Source organism: Squalius cephalus, assembly GCF_949319135.1.
Source record: "Squalius cephalus genome assembly, chromosome: 25".
NCBI classification, from domain to species: domain Eukaryota; kingdom Metazoa; phylum Chordata; class Actinopteri; order Cypriniformes; family Leuciscidae; genus Squalius; species Squalius cephalus.
Genome location: NC_137146.1, coordinates 7,044,790 through 7,066,597, shown reverse-complemented (window position 1 = coordinate 7,066,597; position 21,808 = coordinate 7,044,790). Strand labels below are relative to the sequence as shown.

The following is a 21,808-nucleotide window of genomic DNA, read 5'->3' as shown; positions in this document are numbered from 1 at the left end:
GATGGACCCCATTGACTTTCATAGTACAGAAAAAAAAAATACTATGGAAGTCAATGGGTCTATCAACTGTTTGGTTACAGACATTCTTCAAAATATCGTCTTTTGTGTTCAGCAGAAGAAAGAAATCCATACAGGTTTGGAACAACTTACACCAATAAAGGAAAACGGTTTAACGCATTTACATGCATTGTTGGTTTAAGAACATGCGTGTAAACGCACACGATACAGATGAAAAATATCATTGGAATAAATTTCAGAAGGTTTTTTTTTTTTTTCTAGCTGATGAACAACAAAAACATTGACAGCCAATTAGAATCCACCCAACTTTATGTTCATATGATCCAAAATATGATGACTCCTTTGAGAGAAATAAAATATAATGGAACATATATAATTTCATGTACGTATAAAGACCCATTTACTGTATACTCTGTGAGAAAAATATTAAGCGTTATATTATAAAGAAATCAAGCTGTTTCCAAAACGGTACAAAAAGCACAGCAAATCATTGAAATATTCTCTAATGCTGGATTGTTTCAAGCCATGTTTGGGTCAAATATGCACAAACCAGCATAATTTAAACCAACAGTTGGGTTTGTCCACATTTGACCCAAACATGGGTTTAAAAAAAAAAACAATAAGAATATTCAAATTCAAAAACTTAATCTAATTATGAATGTAAATAATTATAATAAATTTCATAATTTTTAAGAAAGCATAATAAAATAATAGCAATATTGATAGTAGTTACATGGTAACTCTGAAAACTCTCCAATTTTCAAGAATTTTTTCAGAAAATGCTCAAATTTTCTGCAGACCCTTCTGAGGGTCCCCGGACCCTAATTTGAAAAATCCCTGTTATTGCTTTTTTTCAACAAACATCTGTCCACAATAAAGAAAAAAGTAGCTTAGCTTCTTCTTGATATCTATTTTCCACAGAACAAAGAAAGTCATACAGGCTTGGAACAACAGGAGTAAAAGATGACTGGATTTTCTTCTCTCAAACTATTCCTTTGATTAATTTCAAGCGATTTGATTAATTCCTTTGATTAAATTCACTAATAATAATGAAGCGAACAGTGTCTTTATTTGTACGCATTCAGTCTCTAAACAGCTTCCCTACAGAACCGCTAAAGAAGTAATTTTTCACTGAATTTTTCTGGCTATTTAGATGTTTGGGGCTTTGGGAATGGAGGTTGCTTTCACACACACACTCTCTCATGGCTCAACTGTTATCTCACAACCATTGGGATAGAAGAGGTGTTCTGTCCCTCTCCCTCCCTCTCCCTCTCCCTCTCCCTCTCCCTCTCCCTCTTGCAACAGTAAACTCACCTTCTCTTCATGAAATGCTGCTTCTGTGTTTGAGAGGCAGTGGAATCGCTCAGGGGAGCAGCACAGGACTGCAGCACTGCCACCACAACTTTACAGCCCCATTTTTCACCCACGCAGAAATAAATGAAGAATCAGAACACTGCACATGTTATGAAAATGAAAGGAATGGAAAAAGATTTCCAAGTCATTTCCACTCTAAAGCAAGGAGACGGAGAGCGAGTGAGTGGCTGGGTGAAACGCTCCTCCAGGTGAGTCGTGAGAACAAAGTCGGCTTCGTGTCCTGAAGGCCAGTGTCGTACCACACTTCTCAGAGGCTCCGCCCACAACCAATGATGTCATCCACAAGCGTTTGTATCTGGGATGAAATAGGGTGGTTTATTGTAGAAGAGCAAGAGTTTGGAGCAACATTAGGTGATTCATTTAATAATTATGCATGGCAAATACCATATACACAAACAAAAATGGACAAATAATAAATATTTAAAATGTAACTTATATTGAGGTAATAGTTGAATGATCTCTTTAAGTGTACATTATGTTAATGTTCTTGTTAATGCAATAAAAAAATGAAATAGGGTGGTGCAGGAATGACGTCAAATCCCAGAACACACATTTTTTTCAGTCTGCTGTGTATTCAAATCATTAATCAATATTCATGCATATGATAAACTGTTTCTTGCTATTGTGATGCATGCGTAAATGTGTATCTCCATCAATTGGCTAACTAAAATTGCTCGATTATCAAATTTAATGGTAATACTGCATAATTGGCTCATAATGCCGTGGGCCTGCGTGGGCGTCCCGTGCGCCAATGCTGAGGGCCTTGAGTTTGGATGAGAAGCCGAGATCTTCCAACTACAGGGCAAGAATTATGAAACCCCTCGCTCGCTTTACCAAGGAAACTGAGATAAGATGTGTTTGTCTTTGGGCCAAAACACAGCTGGCATCTTAAAATGTCTCCTTAGCCAAAATCAGTTTTAATTCAAATTAACACACCACCCCACCCCTACCACCCCCCAAGTTTTAAAAAAAACTTTATAAAAGTTATCTGATTCCAGTGGTGTAAGAACAAATTCTTGTGTGGTGCATGGGCTCAACTTACCAATTTATTTTTACGATTTACACATTTCAATTAACGGTAAAATTCCATCAAATTGAATTGAATAATCTTTACACATTTTAATTGAATAATTGATTAAGGATTGTTAAATTATTCAACTAAAATGTGTAAAGATTATTAAATTCAATTTGATGGAATTTGACTATTAATTTTATTTTTATTTCATCCTAAAAGAAATAAATTATATTTAGCAAAAAATATATGATGTATTTCATGTACTAAATTAAATGTATATATATTTTTAAAAAAATAAAACCAATTTTTAGGTAAATTAAGCACAATTAAGTGACTTTTTAATAAATAAATAAAAATCAGGATTTATGTTGTGTGAAATGTGTCCTGGACATGTTTTCGTGATATTTACCCAATTGGTTTTGTAGCTTTCCCTCTGCTGCGCATCGCCATAGGAACCAGGAGCAGCACAGACATATGACATCACAATGGATCAACGTGCAACACAGGGCCACCAATCAACATGAGAGATGGGCCAGGAGGCAGAGAACTCTGGGAAAGGAGAAGGAGCGGGTGAGAGGGTGCAGGTTGGTTGGTTCCTGTGTGAGCGTGTGCGTGTGGTGTATCTGGCTCCTGTGTGTGGGTTGAATCAGCTGCACAGGCCTGTCATGAATTCTGTTTTCCTCCCACTGTCTGTCTGTTGTAACACACTCCGCACACTTTAGCCTCGTCGTCTAACCACGTTAAAGACTTGTTTATTTCTTTCCTAAGGCACCAGGTTTTAGTTAGTCAACAGGATGGTCAAGCTAATGAGATTTCCTTTTTTTAAAATGTCTTCACTTGCTGATTTATATATACAAGATGACCAGTGCACTCTGAGATGCTTTCATATTAATTTGTGGATTTCAAAGATATCTGATGTGAAACATATTTGCAATATTATTTTTTGGGCCAAACAATACTCCACCAATCACAACACTATAAATAAATAAACTAAAATGTATTCATATATTATTGATTTTAGATATTTCTTGATATATAAATATATTAAATTAGACCTCTGATGCAAAAGCCTCTAAAAGCCACCTCTGTCAAAAATGAGATAATAAAATTGAGTGAATGCTCTCCGCACATAGTATACGTTCATCAAATACTTTCACTTCAAACTCACTAAATCCCAGCCTCGGCCCGTTCAGAAATGCCAGTACTTGGGTAGAAACCTATACATAGGAGCCTGATAAAAATGTTAATATTAAACAAAAACTTTAGACCGACTTAGAGGCTTTTGCATCTGAAGTCTTCATATGTTTGTATGTATATATATATATAGTATATACATATTTAAAATTAAATATAATTTTGTTTTTATGTATATATATTTATATATATAAATGATGCATAAACATGAGTTTAAATTTTATTTTAGATATTTCTCAACACTATTTGTTTAATATATATATATAATGTATTTATAATTTAGATATATAATAATAATATATGAAATGTAAATTATTCATATACAGTATGTGACTAGAGAGAGACCATAGAGTGATAAGACACATCAATTTGGAAATCCAAATACATTTTGTGAAATAAAAATATGGACTCATGAATATCTATTCATTTTTTAGTGCTATTGAGTGACAATGATGCAAACTAGGCTGGACACGATCTGGATCACCTGACAAGATCTCAAACAGGCCGTGCACATATTACAAACATTCATTTTTACATTTTCAATAATCTTGCAATGAAATATTGGCCACTAAATACATAATCCAATATTCAAAACCCATCCAATTTACCTGAAAAATCAATGACATATTGGATAGAGGATTACAACGGGGCTTCTTTTTATGTTAGCAAAGCATGTTGTCGGTGTTACTCTTCAAACAAAGAGAGGGAGTGTGAGGAAAGGGTAGAAAAAAGAAAAACACATATAGAGAATCAGTGTCATTGACCTTAAATCACTCTCTGGTGTCTCCAGGGAAAGGCCTTTATAAACTAATGGATGAATTGCCTCATTTTTTCACCACGGCACAATTAAGTTGCCTGAAGCGCAGCGTGGCTTTTCCAGCAAGAGCCCCTTTATAGCTCTGAATATGAGGGAGACTTGATTTATTCCGCAGAAAATGTGTGGAATATGAAACGCTTTAGTTGCCGACAGAAAAGGAATAAATATTAATTGTCTCTCATTAAAACGGCGACGTGAGAGATTGTTGTCGTGGAGATGACAGTAATATTTATCATGAACATAAAGATATGATTACGGTCATGCTAACTGACGTAGCCTTGAGTGATGGCTTAAAAGCGCTGAATGCTTCGAGTTCAGATTGTTCTAAAGAACTAAAACCTTTTTTCTGTCTGTCAATGACGACTCTCAGTGCGCTTTGTATTGCATATTAACAGCGGAATCGTTTAAAGCATTACACACATTAGCCTGCATGCTAGCCCACGTATTTATTAGCTGTGGCTGCATGCGTGTCCCTGCTGAAAAAGAAACAGCTTAAAACAGTCGTAGCTATAAGCACCAGAGCTAGTCTGCTGGTTTTAGAGGGGTTTTGAGCACAGAACAACAACTAAAGTTAAGGCTATCTTTGAATTACACCACCTACGCACTGAGATCATCCATTACCAGATGGTGGAGAATATACAACTGTTTGGGGATGTCAGTGCAAGAACAGGGTTAGAATAAGAGCAACAATTGTGAATTTAAATAAACACATTAAAGAGGCATTTTATGCCCTTTTACAAAGTCAAAGTCTTTTTTGGGGTCTACTAGTTTTCATGCTTGAATGCTCAAAAATCACATTCTTTTGCCACATATTTTACATTGTTGCAGCACCTCTCTTCTGTCTGTAACGCCTGCTATGGCAATGATTTCGGCAATCCTATAAAATCATTACAAATCACATTCACACAGGACTAATCTAATAAACTTGGGTGCGACATGTATGTAGACTGTACGATGATGACACCTATTGAATCTTAGGCTACGACGCAAGTTAGTATAGAGCTGGTAAGTCCCGCCCCTTCCGTAAAACCCCGCTGGACCTCTAGGTTGAAAAATCGTCAATGCAAGTGAATGGGAGAAAATAATTATTTTCTGGTCCCGTTTGAATTGTGCCATGAATGTGAACATATGTTGTCTGTGAATTTTTTATATAATCTTTCATGTTACGAGTTTGACAGTATATGGTATGATTCTTCGGCTAGCAGTTGTGGAAAAGACATAACGAGAAAGACTACATGTCGCCTATGTGACGTCACCCCATAAAGTTGACTTACCCGTGGTTTTCGCCAACCTCAACGATTTTGTCCTCTCCCTGAAAGAAGGCGGTGAAGTGCACCAAAGACACAGCCATGTTTAGCGGGATCCGTGAGCTAGTGTCCGTGTGCTAGTGGTGTTGACGTTTCAAACGCGTCGAAAGCAGCGAAGAGTTGTAGTCCACAAAGTGCTCTCACACAAAGTCTAACCGTATCAAACTTCTACCCGCTAAATTGTAGCATTCTTCACACGAAAGATTATATAAAAAATTCACAGACAACATATGTTCACATTCATGGCACAATTGAAACGGGACCAGAAAATAATTATTTTCTCCCATTCACTTGTATTGACGATTTTTCAACCTAGAGGTCCAGTGGGGTTAGCGGAGGGGGCGGGACTTACCAGCTCTATAGAAGACGTCATCTGCATTTGCTAGTGGTAAACAAATAGAGCCAGATGAATTTTCTTCACTTTAGAGGAGAATATTATGGACACGGTCAGTGCTAGGGAAAAGAGGCCAACTTGGCATTTGGCAATCTTGCAAATGGAGTTTGAGGTAAGTCGTTTTAAGTTTTAGCGGCATGTCACTTTGATCAATATACCATTTCATGTTGCATTTTTATTGGCTAGTCAGTGGACGTAGGTCGTACCATCAAACACACTGTGAGATGTTCATGCTAAATTGTCAGAAAACTGTCAGAAAAGTATGGCATGCTATCTTTGGTCGCAGGACCGTGACAACCGCCATCTTTGAACCTCTCTCACTGTACGACATAGAACCACCGGTTAGGAGCCACGACCACAGAAATCGCCACGATTGGTCATCTTGTATCTGGGACAGCCCAAAATCATTTCCCAAAGCCAATAGTCGCAAGTTCCTTCGTTACCATCAGAGTTCAATGGAAATTGCGACCATAGTTGGCTAACGATGCCTCTGGGAAACACACCCTTGTGTCATTGTGAAGCCCCTCCTTCCGAAAAGCTCAATTAGCTCTGATTGGTCGGCTGAACCGGTGTGTTGTGATTGGTCAACTGCTTTGAACGTGTTTCGAAAACATCACGCCCCGTACCATGAGTTTCAACACACTAACGCAACTCAACCAGGCCTCGCCCCCTTTTTTGCCGTATGATTTAGGCAGGAATTATTTAAATGAAGACTATTTTGACATGTAACATTTATGGACACATCACATGACACAATGTACACTGAAAGTCAGGCTGTAAACAGCCCACACACTCTGCTGCATATCTAACCCTGCTTTATCCGTACAACACCATCTCTGAATCAGATCAGATCAAACAAAAACCCACTTATTGAAAATGAAACCAAACAACAAAGCAAATTCATTTCATTAATGCTAGAATGTCTAGGCTGAAACGAACCGTGACGGATGATTTAGTCATGAAAAGGAAAGTAAAAAGACCCTCTATGATTGACACAATCCTTGTTTGTACATGTAAAACCACCCAAATTTAATACATACAGATAAGGAAAGAGAGAGACAATTACGGAAAGCCACGGTGGCGTGAACGCCGATTTAATATTCCACTTTAAATAACAACGTCAGCCTATGAGGAATGGCTATTTGCACAAGCAGAATGAAGCATCATTAAGACAGAGGTCAGGCGATGCTGTTCGTTCCTCCACAACATAACAAGTACGCAGCAACACAGCTCGGAAAATACTTAATGAACCATAAATAGTGATCTAAAGAAGCTGTCTCGTGACGTAGGCTACAGCGTGTGACTCTCCAATGCGGCTGTGGGCTGTTTGCGTCTTGCCAAGGGTCAGATCTCAGTTCTCAGAGAAATCTGATGATCATTTGTTTTCTCTTCGTCCTTCTTCTCACCTCTTCTGATTGTTTGTTTATTTGCTATCTCTTTTCAAGTTCCCAATATATTCTCTCTCCTGCTTGCTTTTAATATAATACAAATACGACGTCTTTTCGGTTCTAAAAAGCACAAGGCTGCCTGCCTTCACATTTTAGTCCGATTCCGCCAATTGTTTAATGTAAAAAAAAAAATGCATTTTTCCACGAACAAATCCCTCGGAGATGCATCAGCGAATAGAACCCCAAGGCCACATCCGGAGCCAGCAGCATTAACTGATGGTCTTATTAGCGTTTACAGCCCTCTGTCGTTCTCAGAAGTGCCATGACAACATGTGTACGTCCTAATGGGCATCTGTATCTTTCTATGATTGCTCCCACTGACTGCCAATCAGCTGAAACGCAGCAAGAGCCTTAATAAGTACAGCGGGCTATTTACCAAGCACCGGGAGCGGAGTGACGGATGGGTCATAAATGCGTACCTTTCGGATCCATCATATGGAGATTTTCGTTTGATCGCATGAGGGCTGCCTTTATTTGCTCTCCGAAGAGCTATGGGGCATAAGTGTCAGGCCTGAGATGAGTTCCACGGAAGACACGGTTGGAGATGGACCGTGTTTGAAGGCTTTTTTTGCACCACACATTTTGTGTGTTTTCTAAAAGGGAGAGAAAAGCGAAAACGCCGCCTTTGTGTGTGTTTGCCGCACCTTGAGCGAATCTCCTCTGGGCCTGTCATGGAGTTCCTCCGGCAGAACACACAGTTGGTCCTGTGAGCTGCACTATTGATTTGAAAATTACTGGCCTGCATAGTCACACCATCTGTTGTGTTTACTGCAAATGCCAAGCAACATTTCCACAGCGAGGAGGAGAAGCTCTCAATCTTTATGTATCTTACGAGCATGCATGTCTGTTCGCGGGGAAAAGTGGACAAACAAGCCAAGTGGACAAAGCAAACATGCATATATTGAAGGGTTTGGGGTTGTTTGCTTTTATATTAAAGATCTGTGATGCCAATTTGAATGCATGACAAAACGAAAAAAGCTTTTCTCCGATGGGTTATTCATTTTTTTTGCTCTCAAGGTCTCAACGCAACATAATGGGTTCGATTCCCAGAGAATGCATCTACTGAAATTTGCTTTGGATATAAATGCCTGCCAAACACATAAATTTAATGCATTTTTATGTTGTTCATAATGTTTTTCAGAAGGTCCTTTCAGTGTTCGGACACACAAAACCACAAGGTTATAGTCCCATTATTTAACGTAGTTTTTCCACTAACAAATGAATGAGATTAATCAGCAAATAGAAAAGGGGCTCACATTCACATGAGGTCACTAAAGTGTTTGCAAATGTGCCAATTAGTAGGGATGCATGACATAGTTTTTCTCCAGATTTTTTTTTTTTTTCAAACTATTTTTCAACTCATTTTTATTAATTTGAATTTTTTCTGCATGAAAAATGCAGAAAATTTCTTTTATGCATGTTCTGTAAACAGCAAAGCATGCTATTACATATTTGTAATTAATTTGCCAGGTAAAATTGATCAAAATCCTTATAAATGTATGCAACATTGCATAAGATATTATGACTAGTTTCTTACTGCACTAGATTTTTACTTTTAGGTATAAACAAGTCAACAACAAATCCTACCATCTCATAAATCAATCTTGTTTAATGGTTATTAGATATTTTTAATGGACTAATTAAAAAACTAATTAAGAACTTTTTTTTGCACCATAAAGACCAACATCCTCTTAAATCACGTTATTTACACAGGTGCGCCACATGAAAGTTCATGTTCTTTATGTAGAACTCTTGACCGTGTGTCATGCTAATATGTTATGTGTGTGAGTTTGTGGACATGTGTGTCGTCACTCTCTCTCTTTCTCTCTCCTCGTGCCCTCCTCCTTTCAGCAGCAGGCTGGCTTGTTATCCGCTGGCGTGAGGCGGAGTGTGACAGCGTGATAATCCGTGCAGATATGTGCCGCTGACCCCGAGATGTTCCTGCCTGCTGAGAATACTGGGGGAACTCGGCCGTCTCTCTCTCTCTCTCTCTCTCTCTCTCTGCCCCTCTTTTTCTTCTGCTACAAATATTCCAGCGGACATATGCTTCCCCAGTTCACTGCAGAGCTTATGGTGTTTGTTAGTCTGACAGATCCAGGCTCAGGGTGTGTGAAAGTGATTTGATCTTCCGCTCTGGAAGCTTCATTACCTGGGTCACAGTCCGACTCTGAGGCTGCGAGGTGTGATGCTGGATCTCCGGCAGGTGTGTGAAGAACCGGAGTGTTATTGACACCAGGCCTCACTGACTTCGTCTGACACAAACAGGAACTGCTCCCGTCCTGAGAAACGTGCATCCATGCGACAAATCTGAAGACGAAAAAGGAAAATTATTTCAGTCCCACTGTCTTTCTGTATTAGTTGTGCAAGTTGTCTCAATATGGTAAAATGAATTCTACATGATCCAAAATGGAGTTTTTCAAGTCACCTTTATTTAATTGATAAACTTTATTAATCCCTAGTGGCAAATTTATATCGCTTTATACAATACAGATTGTTTCAAAGCAGCTTTTTGAAATTGATCAGTTCAGTGTTGATTCAGTTTGGTTTAATGTGTAAAGTTCATCAATTATGGAATGAGTTCAATTCATCTATAAATCAGCTCTGGAGAAAACAGTGATGTCATCATCAGCTTAGTTCAGTGAATTTATGGCCATTAATAGGAGCCAAGCTGGTCAAAACAGGTTATTGGTGGGAATACTAGGTAGATCTGGTTGGGGCCTGCTTTGCCAAGCTGGTTAAATATAAAACACCATAAACAAACCAGGAAACATGTTCCAAATCCATCTTAAACTTATATGAGCTGTTTTTCCTACAGTACCAAATCACGACAACACAACAATAAAAACCAATAATAATATACTGTATTATTGGTAGCGTTGCAATTAGATAGACTGTGTGTGTGTGTGGCCTGGTAAACCCTACATTATGGGGACAAAATGTCCCCACAAAGATGGCAATATCCAAAATGCTTGTACTTGTGGGGACATTTTTTGGTCCCCATGATGAAAAAAGCTTATAAATCATAATAAGGGATGTTTTTTTCAAAATGTAAAAATGCAGAAAGTTTTCTGTGATGGGTTAGTTTTTGGCTAGGGGACAAATCGTGCAAAAATGTGCAATAGCACAAAAGTACTTTGTAACACTATTTAAATACCATGATATATGAATATTGTAATCCTAAACGGTAACAGTACGCTACTATGATACATATTTTGTATATCATATGTCAACATAACATGGTATTACCATCTGGTATCATAAGTGAACCATGGCGCCGCCATCGTTTTTTTTTTTTTTTTTTTTTTTTTTTTTTTTATAGTGCCAAACAGCCCAGCATCACATTTCACACATTTCTCTAAAGCATGGGCCTAAACTGGCATAAAACACTCCCAAAGACACAAACACACCTCTCCAGAAGAAAGACATATCTAGAGCTCCCTCTTATGGCCACCAGCTGTGTCGAGCAGCAGGTTAAATAAATCCCCTCCCATCCGCTCGTGAAAAGAATGATAAAGAGGAATGAAAATCCCCCCTTGCTCCAGCCCCGCTGAAATGCCAGACATCCAGAGAGAGGCACCTGAGATCCACATTACAGTACCTTCACAGACTGCAGGCCTTACCCAACATCTGTCCACTAATCACACACAGATGACAGTAATGTTAATTAAAGTTAATGTAATCAAACTCCATCCATATGGCCTTGTCCCTGATTAGTAAGAAATGTTTTTTTTATCCTGCTGTAACTTGTTAGATTAGCGCCACGCTTCATCACAATGATGTCTGGAACCAAACAACTCACAATGGGCCATATTGCAAGACCTTTAAAGATTAAAGTAAAAACATGCACAAAAAAACAAAAAAACAGACAGCAACAGACAGTGAGCACATTTAATAAGTATTGTGCAATTAATAACTGTGAGCATATTTAAAGCCTATAAGCAGCTAAATGTTGTATTCTTACTATTTTATAGGCCTATGCAATATATATATATATATATATATATATATATATATATATATATGCATACATATATACATATATGTGTGTGTATATATATATATATATATATATATATATATATATATAATTTTAGTGCTGTTAAGCATATCTTTATATCATGTAAAAAACAATTAATAAATAAATATTTAAATATATTAAACATACATATACACATTGACTATATATATATATATATATATATATATATATATATATATATATACACACACATTATTTTAGTCAATTGCTAAATACTCTAGGATACCATGACAAAATGAATTTCAGTTCCAAATTGGAATAGTTGTTTTGCCTTTTTATGACTGTATATACAGTAGGCTACACAGTACATCATATGGATTATTATTTTTACAAAGGATGTTTTGTTAAAACATGTTTAAGGTACATTCAGTAGAGTTCTGGAAAAGAAAATACAGATTTCTTTCACACTACACATCAACTGAGGCTTCCCACAACACAAAGCGACAACCAGTGTGGATTACACACGGCCTACGGGTTACAAGCTCCCGATCGCCTACTCCGACAGGGTTTGCCAGGATTTCTGCAAGGACGCCCACTCTCTGACTACAGAAAATATTGTGCATAACCGTGTAAATGAAAACTGAAAACTGAAATCAGTGAAATGCAATTATGGCTAGAGAGAAACAAATAAACACATCCTGTGTGGAACGTGTGTTAAAAGCAGTCGGGCAGGGAGATTTACGACACGGGTGGTGAATTAGAGCAGCCTCGAACCAGTGGCCTGGTGAATCGACCGTCCATTTATTGGCCATAGAGAAATGAGCCCCTGCTCCCCTGAGCTGTCAGTAAATTTAGGACCTCACTGGGGTTGTAAAAGACTGTGTTGCTTGTCATTGTGTCATTAGGCTATTATGAGCCTATTTCACCCCCTTTTCAGTCAGAGTTTAAGATGTCTTCTCTTACATAAGACCTATATTGATGGAAATTATGTTGAATGAAATTCAAAAGGGGTCGTTAAGACATTTTAATGTTTTTGAAAGAAGTCTCTTTTTCTCACAAGGTTGCATTTATTTGATAAAAAAAAAACAGTATTTTAAAATATTACAATTTAAAATGTTTTCTATTTTAGCATTACTTCATTACTCTGTCACATGATCTTTCAGAAATCATTCTAATATGATGATTTGTTGCTCAAGAAACAATTCTTACTATTATCAATGTTGAATGTTGATATATATATGTGTGTGTGTGTGTGTGTGTGTGTGTGTGTGTTTGTGTGTGTGTGTGTGTGTGTATAAACTTGCTTCCGATCACTTTTGATTCTAACCAAGAAATTTTTAATCTGAACCAAAAAGTGCAAACACTGTGGCACTGTTGTGCTTTCAAACCCAACAGAGCAACATTAGTTCAGCCAATAGTGTGAGTTTGGGGGCGGGGCTATCTGTTTGGCTGACTAATAGCAGAAGGGAGGCTTGCTCTATTTGAAAACAATGCGTAGAAACAGCTTTAATGTTGGATGGATGGATTCTTCTAATTACATTATTTCCTGAATACATTACACTTTAAGATGTCTGTGTTACAGTGTAATTATCTATTTAAGTACGGAGTAATAATAATTAACTACATACTATAGGGTTAGGGAAGGATTAGGTTTTGGTTAATTGCATGTAATTATGCATAATTTACTGTTACGGTAAGTACATGTAAACATATGTAACAAGGACACTGTAAAATAAAGTGTTACCGCAGTTTCTTATTTAAAGGCCTAATGGTTACGGTAAATGAATGCATAGATTCAGGGAAAATCTGGGTCAGGTCCGTGTTGACAAGATGAGTGACAGATGATTGACTTCTGCGATTGATGTTCATTCCGTTAGTGCCACGTGGCTGAGCCCTCAGCTGGGTTAATAATGCCTTCAGTCCAATCAATAGATGGGAAGATATTACTAAACAAACATCTTTGTTTACCAAGGAACAGTAAAACAATCACCGCAATTTGATTTTTCGGTCATTACTGCAAATGTTCTTGTCTCTGCCGCTCGCCGACGGTAATGTGGAGATTTAGAGTAATTGGAATCGATGAGCACGTCGTTGCACACAGAGCCTGTGCTCAATAGCTTCTCTCCACAGACTAGATGCACAAGTACCAGCGTGCCACAGATTACGAGATTGCGCAGTCGGCGCAAACCACCGTGTTCGGTAAAAAGCTGCCAGACAATTAAACAAAGCAAATGTTTTATAAGCTTCCCATTGGCCTAGTAAAGTAGAGCAGGTCATCTGAACTTTTCAAACAAAACGCTTTATTTCTGAAATGTATTTGGCTCAAGACTGTCATCTCCAATGACCCTTAGCACTGCATCAAGAAGGGAAAAAAGACAGAGAATAAAAGCGAGAAGAAGAAAAAACGTGTTTCCACTCAGTCGTCCTGGTGTCTAACGTGCTGGGTGCACTGATGAGCTAATAAAACCCACCAAAGTTTTGGCCCATTTCTGAAGATGATTGTGTGTCTGTAGATGAGGCTCGGTGCGAGTGTGACACTAAGATGCCCCGGCTCATTAGGGGGTGGCTTCTCTTCACACCTCCCCCTGCAAGAGGTGGGGGCCGCCCCATGCCAGGGCTCCCATCTACGACTCCCTTTTGTTTCTTAATGTTCGAAATCGATTAAGAGATGATCTGGCCCGGCAGCTAATTAAAAAGGAGCAGGTGCCAGAGTGTAAACAGCCGTGGCGCCAGGAGCTGACATAGAGCGGCACAATTATTCATCCCAAACGCTCAGACCTCATAAAGGCGAAAGGCGCAAAGACAGACTAATGGAGAACTGACTCACCCTCTAACACACTCACATTCTTCCTAAGAGTCTGGAGCAGTGTGAGGCAAGACACCTTAAATGACAGTGACGAGACTGAGGGAAACACATACGTCTCTCTAGGTCATTCCTTCTACAATATATTGTCATGTTCTCATCATATATATTATATTAAGGGCCGCCAGATTTACTAAATGGGGGAAATTAGCGTGAGACTGCAATTCCATGAAAGCGCGGATGGGAGTGGAAAGTTCTGTGCATGATCTACTGATGACGCGCAAATTAAAGAACACAGACATCATCATTTCCGGATCATTTCCATAATGACCTACGCAATCTACCAAGAGCAGCGCAGATTAACAGAGGGTCGCAAACAAGCAGAGCCACTGATAATCAGGTGCGGGTGATCTACTAACAACACAGGTGCAAAATTGGGGGGTGTTAAATAATGGTGCAAATACTAGTAAATTGACTAGCGCAAACCTTAGTAAATCGCCTTTCATGATTCATTTAAATACTCTCCTCCCATAATATAACAATTATGGGAGCAATATAACCCTGTCCAAACCTTTTTAGTGCTAGTTTTTCACTGTGTGTCTTTAGGAAATCCTGACAGTAGTTTTTTACCGCCAAAAGAGGGTTTGTGCTTGCGCAAGCTGTTAGTAAATCTGGCCATACATGTCTTAAAATGATAGTTTACCCAAAAATGAAAATTCTGATCATTTCAAATCTCTATGACTGCTTTCTTCAGTGGAACACAAAACAATGTTTTTTAGTCAGTGGGGTCGAATGATGTTTGGATGTTGAAATGGTCTGAAAAGTGGACAGGACACATTATTATCAGCATGTCTCATGAATATTAATTAGGCAAGATGTCATCCAATAGTCCTGCTAAAAAACAGCTTTTTTTCACCCCTAAGCAAAACTAAGGCCTGGTTTCACAGACAGGGCTTAGATTAAGCCAGGATTAGGTCTTAGTTCAGTTGAGCATTCAAGTAGCTTTTATAGCTAAATGTGCCTTAGAAACAAGCATTACTGGTGTGCATCTTGAGACAAAACAATGGAACTGACATAGATCTGTCAATGCAAGTTGCTTTCAGTTAAAACAGCTCAAACATGTATTTTAGTCTGGGACTCGGCTTAAGCCTCGTCTGTGAAACTGGGGGTCAATGTTATAAAGAAATACACTCTCAATCCCTCATTCATTTTTGCATAACAGGAATGAACAATAGCACTTTGGAAATGTGAGTTTGGCCTGTTCTTAATATTGTCTCCATCTCATTATGACGGAGTTATAATAAGAAACAACGCTACCACGCTGGGCCGGCACGTCACTGTGTTACCAGAGCCATCTCCATCTTATTGACAGACAAGGGAAGGGACATGAAATTTCATTAAAGTGTAACATAGCAGAACATAAATCAGTGCCTTTGAAAACACACATGAGAGTGATAGACAATGGAATAACTCTCTTTGACATGTGAGTTCACAGCCGCACAGGGGATACTGGGAGATTTCAACGGAGCCATCAAAGAGAGCCATCCAAGATTTGTGGCCTTTCATGTGTCCCAATGGCAGTGCCACAGCGCTAACCGTGAAATTTAAACGGGTTACTGTATGGCGCCTCTGAGTCACTTTAAATTAAGGGCTCTGTAAGGATGAATCTGTCAGAGAGGAAAGAGTGTCGATACTGTAGGGATGTGTATGATAAATCTTTCTCTTGGTTATTCAGTCTCTGTGTGACCTGTACTCATAGAAACCATTAAGCCGGCCGAGTTTATAAAATTCATACAGAGTTGAAGAATCAGCCATGGTTTTCTGAGACCACGGTAAATGGTTCTTAATGGCAATCTGAAACCATTTACAGCTCGGCTCGAAGGGCAGCGCATGCTGTGCGGTGGTTTGCTGAAGGACAAACTTTGGAAAATGCTTTTCGAGAAACTGAACAATGTCACTAAGCTCTTATAATGCACAAGCACAGGTTCATGCACTCAGAAATATGTATACCACATACAGAATATTTCATTGGATGCATGCACATGTATATCTAAATATGGACAAACATGACATTTTGTGCTATTTGCATATAATGTTTATGTTTCCATCCAAGTTGCAAATTCTGCATAAAAAAATTGAATGAGAATAAAACAGTTTTCACCCCATGTATTCAAAAGAATAAAAATGGAAGTGAAAGGTGTAACCACTGTGGGTCTTTCATTAAATGTAATGAATGCCTTGTGGTTTAGAGTGCACAGAGAGAACAAAACAACTTATTGCAATTTTAGTTCATTCCAAATAATTATTTTAAATTATATTGATAATAAAATAAAATATTATTCTATTCATATTATTCCTTTGAAATAACATAAATATATTTTTTTTATTAAAATTCCCAAAATGTGCATAAAAAACAAACTTGCTTGAGGTGGATCTATTTTCTTTTTTATATATATTTAAATTTGTAATATTTTATTTCATTTTTTGAACAATTATTTAAATAAAATTGTATTCAAATGTATTCAAATGTCCAAAATGTGCATATATATATTATATATATATATATATATATATATGTGTGTGTGTGTGTGTGTGTGTATAGATAGATAGATAGATAGATAGATAGATAGATAGATAGATAGATAGATAGATAGATAGATAGATAGATAGATAGATAGATAGATAGATAGATAGATAGATAGATAGATTGGCCTGTTCACCAGTTATAACTGGAGAAGAAACTTAGTTTTATAAAGCTACTGCACTTCCGAGTTTACAGTCTGGGAGGGTTATGAATGGCTAAAATTCCCTTCAGCTCATGAAAAGTTGACTGGTCAAACTGCCTCTAAACTGTATCACATTATTTCCACCAGTAATAGTCGTAAATCTGACCAAAAGCCGCGTTTCCACTGAAATTACCCAGAACAATTTGTCCCAGGAACTTTTTTACCAGGAACTTCATTTTCCCCCTGACCTAAAGTACTGTGAAGATTAGGCAAATAGTCCGGTGACGTAGGACTGCGCGTGACTTTACAGTTCCCACTGGATTTCATCCTCTGAATTTAAGCTTAATAAAGCCTAAACCTCGTCGTCGGTCCATTGGTCGTATTTTTTAAACTCCATTGTTGTTTCGAATAGCAGACGACTGTTACTGGACGCAACGCAACGCAACAGATGGTGGTTGAATAAAATGCTGCGTGGAGTCAACCAATCAAATTGCGGCATGAACTCAACCAATCAGCATGTTCAGCACCCAAGTTCCACCCCTGAATGTTCTTGAACTTTGAAAAAGTACTACCTCGCGAGCAGGGACTTTCGGAGGGGGAAATATTTACCCGGAACTTCATTTGGACCCTGGTTCCTGCGGTGTAAACACACCGAGTACCACCCCAAAGTTCCTAGTTCCTGGGGAAAGTTCCTGCAGTGGAAACGGAGAGAGGGAGGCTCCTGCATGGACGGTTCACCCATAGAGACAGAGAAAGAGAGAGTCTGGCGGGAACTCACAGAACGGCACCACAGGGGGTCACAGAGAACGGAAAAATTACTTCACACGCGGGTGGCGCGGGGTTCTCCGCTGACTCGGTTTTGTCTTTCTCCATTACCGACCGTTTGAAGCAGATAAAACAGTCGGTGTGTAATGGTGGCCCGACCGACCTGCGTGGCGGCTCCTCTGTCTCTGGCAGTTCCTCAGAGGGGATTGTGGGTAGGAGTGGGATAAATGGTGGGTGACTGCTGGCGAGGTGGAATGGTGGATGATATGAAGCTTTAAAAAAAAGAACATGTAACCTTTGATCGTGCTTCCGGCGGATATGCACGCGTGCCAGTATCGTCACGTGCATCTCTGCCAAAGCCTCTCCGGCAAGTCAGATTAGAATGATAATTGACCCAGTGAATCATAAAAGCCTTTTATATGAGACGCAGTTGGAGCTCTCCTCAGATCCAGGTGCATCAAATCCTATTTCAGTGATCTGAAGATCACAACCACTGCTACAGTATCTCTCGCTCTCCATTACACAATCACACATGTAGAGGAATCTACAAAACAAAACAAAAAGATCCAGTGTTGACAACAATACTATTTAAATCAATTTCACTTCAAATTGAAAAACATCATTAAAGTCACATATTTCCTGTTGAAATTGGAAGTTGGAATGAGACAATACTTTTTAGTTATATCGCCAAATAACCTGACTATTTTTGTGGACTGAACAAATTATGTGGCAAAAAAAATGCATTACTGTATCTCATTACAAAATGCATTTTGTAAGTGTTCTGTGGAGGACGTTTGCATTGTGTTTACGAAAGTGTTTTTCTGGATCACAAAATGAATTTTTTCCACTAAATGGTTTTTGAACATTCCATTTCATGATTCACAAGATCTTGATTGATTTCCTCTACTGGAATTAGGACTGGGAATTGGCACTGATTTCCCAATTTGTTTCCATTCTGATTCACAAGGTTGATTTGATTTGATTTGATTTGATTTGATTTGATTTGATTCAATTCACTTCAGATTTGATTTGAGTCTATGCCAGAAACTAGGAATGGGTATCTCCACAGATTTCCTAATTTAGTTCAATTCTTGATTCAATTTGTTTCAAATATGAATATTGACACCAGGGTCTAGGGTATCAACACAGATTTTGAGAATTGTTTTATTTCAGATTCACAAGGTTCACAAGATTGATTCAGTTCAATTTTTGAGAATTGTTTTGTTTCAGATTCAAACGGTTCACAAGATTGATTTGCTTTGAGTCAATGCCAGAAACCATTTAATAATTATTTCCTTTCCTGTGATGACATACTTCCATGTTGAAACAGGAAGCTGAGATGAGAAAATATTTTTCACTTATGGAGCGCCAAGTGTAACCTGACAATTTTTTTTGCGACACAAAATCCAGTTATACTTTAATGTATTTTTTCCAGTAATTGTTTTTTAAATGTTCCATTTCATGATTCAGCATGTCACAAGATGCATTTTATCTATGAAATGATGATTCTGTGTATTTTGTTCATATATTTTGTGATTCCCTTTCATGAACAAAATACATATCATTGAATTCACATCTGGTCATATTTAATGCCAAAATCAGAATAAAAAATATTTTTAGTAAATATTATATTTAGCAATTTCCATAAATAAAATGAAGCCCTTTTTAGGACCATTAAGGTTGTTTTTGGCATTGTGACATTTTTTCATGGTAATTAAACAAGCTCCATCCAAAATGGGCCTGAATATTTTATTATTGAGGTTTTTTAAACTGCTCTCCTATGAGAGATTAACATTACAGTTGTCTGTGTGTGGTAAATATGAACATTAACAGTCGCATTTTCATATACAACATGTTATTTATTTTTTGATAAGGTTTGACATCCACCAATGAAGTTTGTATATAAGATTATGATGATATGATTTTTAAAGTAAGCAAGATTGCACCTGTACCTGACCCCTTTGACTTCTCCAAATACTTAGAAACGGTACAGCATTACATACCCAAAAACATTGTTGGATGTCGAACCTGACAAAAAATGAATACCATGTTGTCAGTCACAAAGTTTCAACAGATCTGTTAATTGTCTGTTATGAGATGCCATGTGGCTGTGATAGTCCTCTGGGCATCTCTGTTGTTTGGTGTGGCCCTCTTTCTTCCTATCATTCCTTGCCAAAGCAGTTCACACAAAAGAGTGAGAGCCAAGAACAGTGACTCGGACCACAGACTGTTCAGCAAAATCCTGGCCTGGCTTGAGACATACCATACATTTACTTTGGCAAAATGGCCTGCCAGTTTCAGTCTGTCACAAAGCAGTACTGCATCATGATTCCTGCATGATTCTATTCTGATTCACACAACCTTGATTCATTCATTTTGATTCATCGGCTGGAATTAAAGGGGTGGTTCAGGATTTTCGACATCGGACCTCATTTTCAAGTGAGCCTGGTTGTTATTCATCAGTGGAGACAGTTTTCAAAAAAATTCATCCAGTCCTTACTTTTGGATAGTTCGCCTATGCTAGGCTAGCGCGAGTCAACGGTGCACGTTAGCCTCTCATTAAAAACAGTTTTACCCACTCCACAGTACACCAAAAGCAAATAAATTATAACGCCAGACTATTGATGTAAATGTCTATTGAGAGAATAATGTTAGAAATCAAAGAACTCTTGTATCTCAATTATCTGCGGCAGGTAATACACTTGCGTGATTGTTATGTGGACCGGCTCTCTCGGTTTCCTAGGTAACCAAATATAACTCCGCCGCTGCTGTAGACTGCTTATAAATACAGGGAACAAATTATAACTAATGCAATGTGATGAAAGGGTAGTTTGATTTCTAACATTATTCTCTCAACAGACATTTACATCGATAGTCTGGCGTTATAATTTATTTGCTTTTGGTGTACTGTGGAGTGGGTAAAACTGTTTTTAATGGCAGGCTAACGTGCACCGTTGACTCGCGCTAGCCTAGCATAGGCGAACTATCCAAAAGTAAGGACTGGATGAATTTTTTTGAAAACTGTCTCCACTGATGAATAACAACCAGGCTCACTTGAAAATGAGGTCCGATGTCGAAAATCCTGAACCACCCCTAAAAGACTGGGATTTGGCACGGATTTCCTCATTTGATTCCATTCTGATTCTCAAGGTCTTGGTTTGAATGAATTCAATTCAGATTTGATTCGATGCCAGGAACTTAGACTGGGCATCGTCACTGATTTTCCAATTCAATAAAATTCAAATCACTGTTTCACAAGGTTCACAAGATTGATTCAATTCAAAGTAGATTTTTTGCAGGAAACTAGGACTGGATATCATGATTCCATTCCATTCAACTGACTTCAATTGATCATCTCCTTTGACTTCTCACGACTGCTCAGCGGCCTCTTCTGCCTTCTCTGCCCTCGATGAGGCCCCAGCCAAAGGGTACACTGGGGTCCCCCCGGTGGAGCGTTCTGTGCTGATGCAACTGTGTCCCCACAGCGCCTCCACCTGGCATGGCCACCCTAAGCACCCCTCCAAAGCCTACAGCTTTTCATCTACTCTGGTGGCGAGGACCTATAGAGCTGCTGGGCAGGCTGCCTCCTCACTGCATGCTATGGCCATCCTCCAGGTCTATCAGGCCAGGGTGCTCAGAGACATGCACGAGGGTAGGGCTGATCCAGGGCTCATGGAAGACCTCGCTCTACGGGTGATGAAGGTGACCGCACCCTCCCTGGGTCAGGTGATGTCCACATGTGTGGTCCAGGAAAGACACCTGTGGCTTAACCTGGCTGATATGCGGGAGGATGAGCGAACACGTTTCCTCAACTCTCCCATGTCCCAGGCTGGCCTTTTCGGCGGCGTGGTCGAGGACTTCCCAAAAGTTTTCGGCCGCCCAGAAGCAGAATGTCAACGCTTGCTGCGCCATTCCACTCCGTGGACTGGAGACGTGCGCTATTCCACTCCGATGAGTTCCTCCGGCAC

At 38.7% G+C, this 21,808-nt stretch overlaps 1 protein-coding gene across 1 annotated transcript in view; it reads left to right on the top strand.

Moving 5' to 3' along the window:
• The first annotated feature begins 5,692 nt into the window (after nucleotides 1-5,692).
• The window catches only part of cpne3 (copine III), a 222,531-nt gene continuing 206,415 nt past the window's right edge, over nucleotides 5,693-21,808 (top strand). Inside the window, exon 1 of the mRNA XM_079862935.1 lies at nucleotides 5,693-5,697. The gene's annotated coding sequence lies outside the window, so the exon portion shown is untranslated. The remainder of the gene's footprint in view (nucleotides 5,698-21,808) is intronic.